At 42.8% G+C, this 10,038-nt stretch overlaps 1 long non-coding RNA gene across 1 annotated transcript; it reads left to right on the top strand.

Moving 5' to 3' along the window:
- The first annotated feature begins 215 nt into the window (after nt 1-215).
- Nucleotides 216-2,211, top strand: LOC145951869 (uncharacterized). Its single transcript, XR_014429810.1, has 4 exons — nt 216-320; nt 476-612; nt 1,493-1,594; nt 1,681-2,211. It is a non-coding gene; the product is annotated as an uncharacterized LOC145951869 (long non-coding RNA).
- The last annotated feature ends 7,827 nt before the right edge of the window (nt 2,212-10,038 follow it).

The following is a 10,038-nucleotide window of genomic DNA, read 5'->3' as shown; positions in this document are numbered from 1 at the left end:
CAGTATTATTTCTATTTAGCTTATTGTTATTTTTAATGATAATTTAAATTAAATTCATTTATAAAGATAAAAGTTATTTAAATTTATCAAATAAAAAATTTAAAATATTTATATTTAATAATATAATATGTTTAAAAAATTATATTAACTAATATTTTTTATACTTATATAAAATAATGGAAAAAATAGTTGTTAGTGATTTATTTTTTAGTTTCCCTCCTAAACTCTAAGAATAAAATTACTTTTTCAAAGGTGAAAGTAGAAAGGGGAAAGGTGCGTGCCCCTTCTCTTCCACATCCCTACTTCTCCACTCTTCTTCCGTACGGTTTTTATTCTCTTAATTTTTCCTACTTCTTTTTTATTCTCTTAATTTTGCCTGTGAAATCTGAGAACATCAAAGCTTTTTCTCTGAATAATGTTTTTTGTTGTTGTGGATTTACGCCTGCTGGGTCGCATTTGGGTCGAACCCTAATAGTTGCTGAAACGGCATCGATTACTTCCACGACCAGTCTTCATATGGTTTGCGGTGGTTGCTGAAACGGCGTCGTCATCACCCACTGTGTCCGTTGAGAGTTGAGGCGTCGATTGCCTTTTCTGATTCCCTCCATTCAGGTTTCCTTATCTACTTCTTCTTTTTTTCAATGTTTTTTTATAATTAATATTTTATTATTTATTTCAATGGCTTACAAGAATGACCCAAGAATCGAAAAGTGATTCAGCAAAATGCACCTACACATCACTTTTATTGGATTTTAGTGTCTCCAATCTCACACACTGATATGAACGCACGCCACATATAATTTTAAATTAAATTATAATTTTAATATAGTGCCTTTCACGATTCTTTACTATAATTTTAATGCCGCAACATTTAAGAAAGCCAACATTTTGTAGCTTTGGTATGTGGAATCTTCACGCCGATTGCTTCAAATGTTTTAATGGTTTTCTAAAACAATCATTTTAATTACATACATACAGACATTTTGATTCTTTCCTAAAAGAAAACATTTTAATTAACATACTTTAGAAAGAAACACTAATAATCTTTATTTGTGTTGATTTCATTATATACTTTATTTAGAACATAATTGATTAATCCATTTTGATGCTTGTTAAATTAAGTTTGAGCCTTTGTTTGGAATGGTTTTTGGTTGTGGAAAGGAAGTGAAGAAGCCAAAGGATTGGCTTGGTATCAATTTAGTAGTTTTTCTTTTTTGTACTTATGAGAAATGTCAAGTTTTGTTTGGCTTTTAAATGTATGTCTGTGTGCCTCTTTTCTTACTTATTGTGGCTTTATTCCTTTTCTAATATTTGGAATTTGTTACATTAAAATTGTTGTTAATGATGTCTTAAAAATCTTTACCCATGGATTTTTTTAAGTGCAGTTTTGTTTTAATTCTTTAACAAGTTGTGAAAGTTGAAGGTTTTGAAAATTAATGAGTTTCTTTGGTAAATTTCATTACTTACAATTTGTACTGTAATTTTTTTACAGGAGGCACAAGAGAATCGTCTTGTTTCTTATCGTGAAGTGTATAACAAAGTTCACAAAAAAAATGATGGTGAATTTGTCTCAACTAGGGCAAAGAAATTTATTGTATGTTATTTTATATTTTAAGATTGATTATGTACTTTTTTAATCTCTTACTATTTCACTTATTTTTTTTTGTTTATTATTTGTAGGAAACATATGAAGAATCAATGACACAAAAATATGGAGAAGACACTTCATCTCATCCTGTAATTGATTCTGATCTTTGGTTAAAAGCTGCAGGTGAAAACAAGAAGAAAAGAGTGCATGGCATGGGACATAGCTTGGATCTTGGAACTAGTAGCTCTACCCAAGCTTCATCTCCGGAGGTTGCAGGTTCCTCTGCAAATCTTACGCCTATGACAGAAGAACGGGTCACTGCAGTTATAAATAATGCATTGGCCTCTTTTTTGCAAACACAAATACCAGAGATGATGATGAGGCAAATAATTCAAGCAGTTCAACCATCAACAACACCATCAACCAACCAACATAGGGAGGATCAAGGACGAGATGATGATTTTACTAGCTTAGGTTGATTATTATTTAGGATGACTTGTTATTTGGCTTTTCTTTTTGTAAGACATTAATTAGTTTAGGTTTCTTTAAGATATAGTATGCACAAGTTGGATTTTGTAAGACATTTAACAATTTGGTTTTGTAAGAGATATTGTTACATGCAACTTTTATTTTAAATCATGTCGAATTAAAAAAAAATTATGTAGTTGATTTAGATTTATTTAAAATATCAAATTAAGTGACATATTTACAGGGATGCATGAGAGAATAATGTAATTAGGAAAGCGAGATATTAGCGAGGGATTCGCGAGGAAACTCAAAAGATATGTTGTGAAGGTTTCGCGAGGGATTAGCGTGGTATTCGCGAGGGAACTCAATCCATATGCTTTGATGGATTTGCGTGGGATTAGTGAAGGATTTGCGAGGGACATATTTGCGAGGGTTTAGCGAGGGATTAGCGAGGGATTAGCGAGGGAACTTAATCGATATGCTTTGATGGATTTGCGTGGGATTAGCGAAGGATTTGCGAGGGACACATTTGCGTGGGTTTAGCGCGGGATTTGCGAGGGACATATTTGCGAGGGTTTAGCGAGGGGTTTGCGAGGAAATATTAAATACAATTAGCGAGGGAATTTGGGTTCTACATTTGCGAGGCGACAGCGAAGAATTAGCGGCACCAATTTGCGACGGACTAGCGAAGCTGGTTGCGAGGGAAAAACGAAGGAATGTAGCGAGGGAATTGCGAGGGATATGCATCCGTCGCTAATTAGCGACTTGAATTTAGCGAGGGAATGATCCCTCGCAAATCCCTCGCTAGTCCCTCGCCATTCTGTTTAGCGAGGGATTTGCGAGGGATTTGCGAGGGATCTTTCCCTCTCTAATTCACAATTTTCTTGTAGTGGAGCATCAACTGCGTCCACTCTACCACCCCAGCCCTCCACCAAAGCTCACCGCCGATCTCCTTCTCCGACGAAGACTACGCCGGCGTCAGCCCTAACCAAGATGACCCCATGGTCATCGTTGTGGAAATAGCCAACTGGAAAGTGCAGAAAACACTCATTGACCAGGGAAGCTCAGCCGACGTCCTGTACTGGCCTACGTTCCTCAAGCTAGACATTCCTCACTCTCTCATTCAACCTCACATGGAGCCCCTCGTCGGCTTCGCAGGAGAGCGAGTTCACACTCGGGGGTACGTAGACTTGCTGACGACTTTCGGAACGCCACCGGATACAAGGCGGGTCATGGTCCGATACCTCCTCGTGGAAGCCAACACTTCCTACAACATCATCATCCGGAGGCCAAACTTGAATTAACTCGGGGCAGTAGTGTCAACCCCACACCTCACCATGAAATTCCCGGGCAAGGACGGTAAAATCATCTCTGTCAAAGCCAATTAGAAAACAGTTCGGCAATGCTACGCCGAAAGCCTGAAGATCTCCTCGTCGAGCAAGCAAAGCGAGGGGAATCCCCCCACCATAGCTCCTTAAGTTTTCAAGTCTTCTTTATCTTTCAGTATGAACAAATTTGTGCACTATTTTCCCGCCTTAGCCTTTGACTGAGAGGGTTTTTAACGAGGCACATAGACACCATAAATAATATTACTCCTTTCGCTCATCTCATATTCTTAATTTCCTGTTTATCTAAAGGACGAAAACGAACTCTAAGTGCGCAAATGCCTAAACCCGAGGTCGAACATGAACCTCGACGCTCTCGTTAAAGGTCGAGTTCAAACCTTAATTAAATAACCTATCTCAAATTTGAGGTCGAGTCCGAACCTCGACATTCCGAGGTTGAATACGAACCCCGATGCTCTCCTTAAAGGTCGAGTTCGAACCTTAATTAAATAACCTATCTCAAATTTGAGGTCGAGTCCGAACCTCGACATTCCGAGGTCGAATACGAACCCCGATGCTCTCATTGAAGGTCGAGTTCGAACCTTAATTAAATAACCTATCTCAAATTCGAGGTCGAGTCCGAACCTCGACATTCCGAGGTCGAATACGAACCCCGACGCTCTTGTTAAAGGTCAAGTTCGCACCTTACTTAAATAACCTATCTCAAATTTGAGGTCGAGTCCGAACCTCGACATTCCGAGGTCGAATACGAACCCCGATGCTCTCGTTAAAGGTCAAGTTCGAATCTTAATCAAATAGTCTATTTCAAATTTGACGGCGAGTCCGAACCTCGACATTCCGAGGTTGAATACGAACCTCGACGCCCTCGTTAAAGGTCGAGTTCAAGCCCTAATTAAAATAACCTGTTCTGAGGTCGAGTCCGAACCTCGACTTTCCGAGAAGGAATACGAGCCTCGACGAGTCTGAACCTCGTCATCTACGAACCTCAAGTACGCAAAATCTGAGGTCAAGTCCGAACCTCGATGTTCACACCTAAGGGCAAGTCCGAACTTTAACACGCCTGCTTAGGGTCGAGTTTGAACCTTAATTAAATCGTATACCTCAAAATTTGAGGTCGAGTACGAACCACATATCCGAGGTCGAGTTCGAACCTCGATGAGACACGCACCACTCTAAATCTAAGGTTGAGTCCGAACCTTAACCAAACCAATTTTCCTATACCGAGGTCGAATACGAACCTCGACACTTCCGTTAAAGGCCGAGTATGAGCCGCATACCTGGGGTCGAATTCTTACCTTGGCAAAATACACATAACCCTAAACTTAAGGTCGAATACGAACCGCTTATCCAAGGTTGAGTTCGAACCCTCACAACATAACAAGAATACAAGGTCAAATTCGAACCTTAGCATAATTTACTCTACTTCGATTTAAGGACAAATTCGAACCTCGGCACTGATAACTTAAAAGGTCGAATTCGAACCTCGGCACTAGTAAATAATGATCGAAGTCGAACCTTCATGAAAAAATCACCTAACAAAAAACCGAGGTCGACAACTTATCTCAACATGGGCAACTCAAAGCAAAGTACCGCCACATATAAAAGCGTAGAACAAACACCAAACGTGTCCAAAAACACGCAAAGCAGCAAAAATCAAACGCAAAACACATAAGGGCAACAAAAAATATATACATATACGGGCAAAGTTCCCAGAGTCCAACACTTGAGTTCAAATCAGAAAATTAAAGCAAATTAAACTAAGCTATCACAAAATTGACCTACGCACAGGCGTCCTCGCTGGAGCTGTCCTCGACGTCGTCTTCCTTGACAAGCTTGCCAAAGCGGATGACTTTCTCCACATGCATGGAGGAAAAATCAAACCCGGGAGCGAGGAGCCGTGCCTGGCGAGCGGCCTTCTGAAAGCCCCTTTTATGCTCCACCACCACGGAGCGCTCGACCTCTGCGAGCCTCCCCTCCACGGCCGCTTTCTCCGCCGTCAGTTCCGCCAGCTCCGCCCTCAAGGAGGCGATCTCGTCTTCCCGGCCACCAAGAACGACCTCGTTGCGAAGGCGCTCCCCAGCCGCTGCCGCCAACTCCCCTTTGAGGGAGGTCACAACATCTTCTAGAGCCCGCACCTGGCCACGAGAAGACGTTACCTCATCTTCTAAGGATCGAGCACGGCCTCGAGAGAAGGCGAAGAGCTCCTGCAGCTCCCCCACCTGAGATGCATAAGTCTCGTTAGACCGCAAGGCGATCTCGAGAGACTTCTGCGCCCTCGCAAGGTCGCCCCCTGCAGATCAGAGCTCGGCCTCCCGCCGCTTCGCCTCATCAAGGGTAGCGCTGAGAACCTTGTTCTCCTCCCTCAGAATCTTATTCGCATCCTTCCAAGGTTGAAGCCGACCCCTCAGCTTGGCCAACTCCTCTTGCTGCTTGGCAAAGTCTTCCTGCTGTTGGGCCCACCTCGGTTTTCAGTGGCCTAGGATGCCCATAGTCCTCCGCAACAGAACCTGAGCAGCATCGAAACTATCCTCAGGGTCGACCTCCTCTATCAGCCCCTAGTCCTCGGAGCTCAACGAACCCTGAGGGAAGAACTTCTCAGTGGTCACCCCCGAGCTCCATAGCGAGTCCATGTCAGCTGAGGCACTCACGTGGTCCAACCGCACTTTCGAAAGGCCCTTCCCGAAGCGATGGACCAAGTATCTGCTCCGGGAAGCCCCCTGTGACGAGCCCGAAGGCGGCGCTGAGGCTGCAGCAGTGGACGGGGGAGCCTCACAACTCGGGCCCCCTCCGCGAGCCTCAACGAAGGCGGAAACCGGCGTCCCCTGCTCGGCATCCAGGGAGGCCACAATGGGAACCTCCGACCTCGCCTGCGAAAACCAACCCCATGTCAGAAAATAAACAAGGTGACATACGAGGAATCACAAAAACAAGTAAACACTGCTTACCCCAACAACATGGGAGGCCCGCTCGGTGGCTGGGGCCACTTCTTCGACGGCGAGAGCGACTGGCCCAGCGCTGGAGGTCGCCATCCCGGAAGCATTTCCTGCCTGCAAAAAATGACCCCAGATCAAAAGACAAGAAAACATAATAAAAGGCAACGAAAAGCCGAAGAAACAATACTCACCACCTCGGCAACTCGAGCAACTTGCTCAGCCGCTCATACTCCTACCTCAGTGACGGCCACCCCGGCCTACAAGAAAACCCATATAACCACAATAAACCAAGCAAAGTCTAACGCAGAAGAAACATATAAAGGAAGTACGACACTTACATCGGTGACCCGCGTGGTAGGCTCAGCAGCCTGGGCCGCCTCCCCAGTCCCCACTGGGGGAGCCTCTTTAGACGGTGGACTCTCAGTGAGATCCACCGCATCAGCATCAATGGCCTTGGAGGTCACCTCCTCGGCACCTGGAGGGACAGAGGATCCCCCGACCTCTTTTCCCCCCTCTTTCTCTTCCGGCTAACCTTCAGAGGGGGCAACATCCTCCTCCGGAGGCTCGAGAACCTCGAGCTCAGTAGCGTTGTAGCGGTGCTTAAGCTCGCGCCACAAGTTCTTCCCCATAATGCCTGCAGACAAAAACGGAAACACATCAACCAAAGGAAATTACACGAGCCCTAGCAAACCACCAAAACACGAAATACTCACTCTCTAGGCCCCTCTCCCTGTAGGGCGAATTCGCAAGCGATAGAATGAGCTTGCAATCCAACGGGCGAGGGAGCGCAGCAAGGTTTTCAATGGCAGCTGCCTCCGAGGCCGTCACCTTCAGGTTACCCAAACCGTGAAACCTAGACGGTTCGGGACACCAGTAAAAAGTAAATTTTGGCAAGCCGCCGAAGTGGAACACCTCGTCCTCCAGGGGGTCAATACCCACAAGGGCAACCCGGAAGAACTCCTGTTTGAAGTTTTTATATGATTGGGAGTAGAGAGTAAACAAACCCCCATCCCTACTCCCATTCAAAGACAAAATACCATAAGGCGGAGCGCCTAGCTTCAGTTGATAAAAATGAAGAAAGACGCGAAGGGACACCTCTATCCCCAGAACCGCACACAGGACCTGAAAAGCCCTCAAAAAACCCCAACTGTTGGGATGCAACTGGCAAGGAGCCGCGTTGATAAAATTCAAAAAATCGCACTCGAACTGAGTGAAGGGAAGACAGACACCTAAATCCCTAAAAAAGCTTTGGTACATATAGAAATGGGGAGAGTCAGTAGGCTTCCCCATATACACGCTCTCATCGGCCTGACAAGGCTCAAGCCGAATCATATGGGAGATAGAAGGGTCACAAACCCTACACGACCTAGAGATCCTATTGACTTCTAGAAAGGTCCGAAAAATGCTTTGGACCCCCGCCATCTCGCTCTTGACCTAGTCGTAGCCAGGAATGCCTGGCTCCGGGCCCCGGGGCGGATCCCTCTTTTCAGCGGCGGCCTTCCCGGTAGCCACTGCCTTGCCACGCGCCTTGCCCTGAGAAGGCGTAGAAGAACCGGCACCAACTCCCCCAGCCATGGAAAAGACAAGAAAAACCGGGAAGAAGAGAAAAGAAGACAGTAAAAAGGAAGTACCTGGTACTCCTCTTCAGAAAATAACCCTAACAACGAAGGGGTTACCGGAAACGGTGACTAAAACGGAGAAAACGGAGACAGAGGATGGACGAAAACGAGAGAAGCGGCGTACACAAGAAGTTGAAGAAAGAGTAAAGTGAAGAAGGCAAAGAGGCGCGAGTGAGAGAAAAGAAAGTCTTCTCCCAAAAATTCAAAACGGCCGCTCCACGTGTCAACTCAAGGGCACACCTGACAACACAATCAATTGCAAATTCATCATTACATAACCGTCATTTCCCATGACACGCCACTTACGCGTTCCTGGGAAATGAACGGCCGCGACACATGTCGCCTCAACGAGCAAGCATACGCGAGAGGTCATCTCCCCCCAGCAAGCTCGGCCTTCAACTCCTCGACCTACAGTCTTCGGAGCTCGGGGGGCTAGTGTACTGTTTGTACTGCGTAACCGAGCTCCAAGCTCGGCACCACAATGCAAGCCGACCTCGAATGCGCGCCGCGTGACATCATCTCGGTATGTAGGTGAATCATAACTGATCCCCGAGGATCTCGCCCCAGACGAGATCCGTTATCTAATCATGTTACACTTCATCTCAGGCCCAAGGCCCAAAACAACCCTAAATCACACCAAGGTACGTGCATTACATATACGAGACTACTACTCATGCAAACCCTAACTTTAGCATCAGAGTCTCTTTTGCAGGTACCACCCCCATCTTGGAGCACCAGCGTACCCGTGAAGGAGGCTCACCGATCTTACCTGGCGGATCAGCTCTACAACAGATTTCCTGTAAGAACAATAACTATATGTTTTCAGGCAATTTAGGGAACAAAAAGACGTTACGTCTATTTGACCATTTTCACTAGAAAAATCTTATTATAATATTGTTTAGATTTTAAATCAAAAATACTTAATTTTAACATTTGAGATATTTTTGTATAAGAATTTTAAGAACAATCTAGTTGTCACAACTTGTGCTCTAAAAATTTTGAGAGTCAAAAATGTTACATTCAACCAAACTCTTTCTCTCATTTTACTATTAAAAGGAATCATTATTATTAATAACTGTTTTAACTAAGATGCAAAAGTTTGATTTCATTATATTATTATTAGATGAGAACTTTATTTTCAAATGATTTCATTAATTTTTTTTATCCTTATTTCAATACGGAATTACGTGATTATTATTTGATTCATATTCGGTAAGTCTTACGTTTTCTTCTTATGCTAATCTAACTTTCAGTAATTTTGCACACAAAAAATATAATAAAAAAGGCATGAAAATATATTCTATCCAACCTTGATAAAAGCTAAAAAACAAAACTGCATGCACCCGGTTTACGTGGCTTATGGAAATGTGATATATCCAAGAAAAGAAAGAAAAGGTCATGGACTTGGTGACACGTGATACTGAGCACGATTTTATGCATGGATGAGCACTATAAGGAAAATGATAAATTGCGAGGGACAAATTGCGACGGTTATCTAGAAACTGTCGTCACTTTGATATTGTGACCCTTCATACGACAGTTTTTCAAAATCGTTGCAAAATTGTTTAACATTGCGACGGTTTATCGTAAACCGTCGCAAAATTTGTTTAACATTGCGACAATTAATCATAAACCGTCGCAAATTTTTTTTAACATTGCGACAATTAGTCATAAACCGTCGCAAACTTTTCAACATTGCGACGATTTACTATAAACCGTCACAATCTACAAAACAATTTTTTTATTAGAATTTAAAAGTTTTTTTTAAGTATTATGTATATTATCTTAATGAACTTATATTTTATTAACAATTTTATATATATTTCCTTTAACACGAGGTACACGATTTTTTTTTCTTTATATAATTTCAAAATCGTGACTAGAATATAAATTTATCTTTCAACAAACTTATGAATTTATCTTGTATGTAAGATGTGTTAGAGTATATAAATAAATATAATTATCATTTTATAACTTAATTTTTGAGCTATCAGATCACATATTATTGAATAATTTACAATGTTAATTTTTATAAATTTTATTTTAAATGTCCATCTTTTTAACACTATTAAAAATATAAAAAT

The sequence above is a fragment of the Cajanus cajan genome, chromosome 9 (genome assembly GCF_000230855.2).
Source record: "Cajanus cajan strain Asha chromosome 9, NIPB_CcT2T_4, whole genome shotgun sequence".
NCBI lineage: Eukaryota > Viridiplantae > Streptophyta > Magnoliopsida > Fabales > Fabaceae > Cajanus > Cajanus cajan.
Note: the sequence above shows the minus strand (reverse complement) of the source record. Positions and strands in the feature narration are given on the sequence as shown.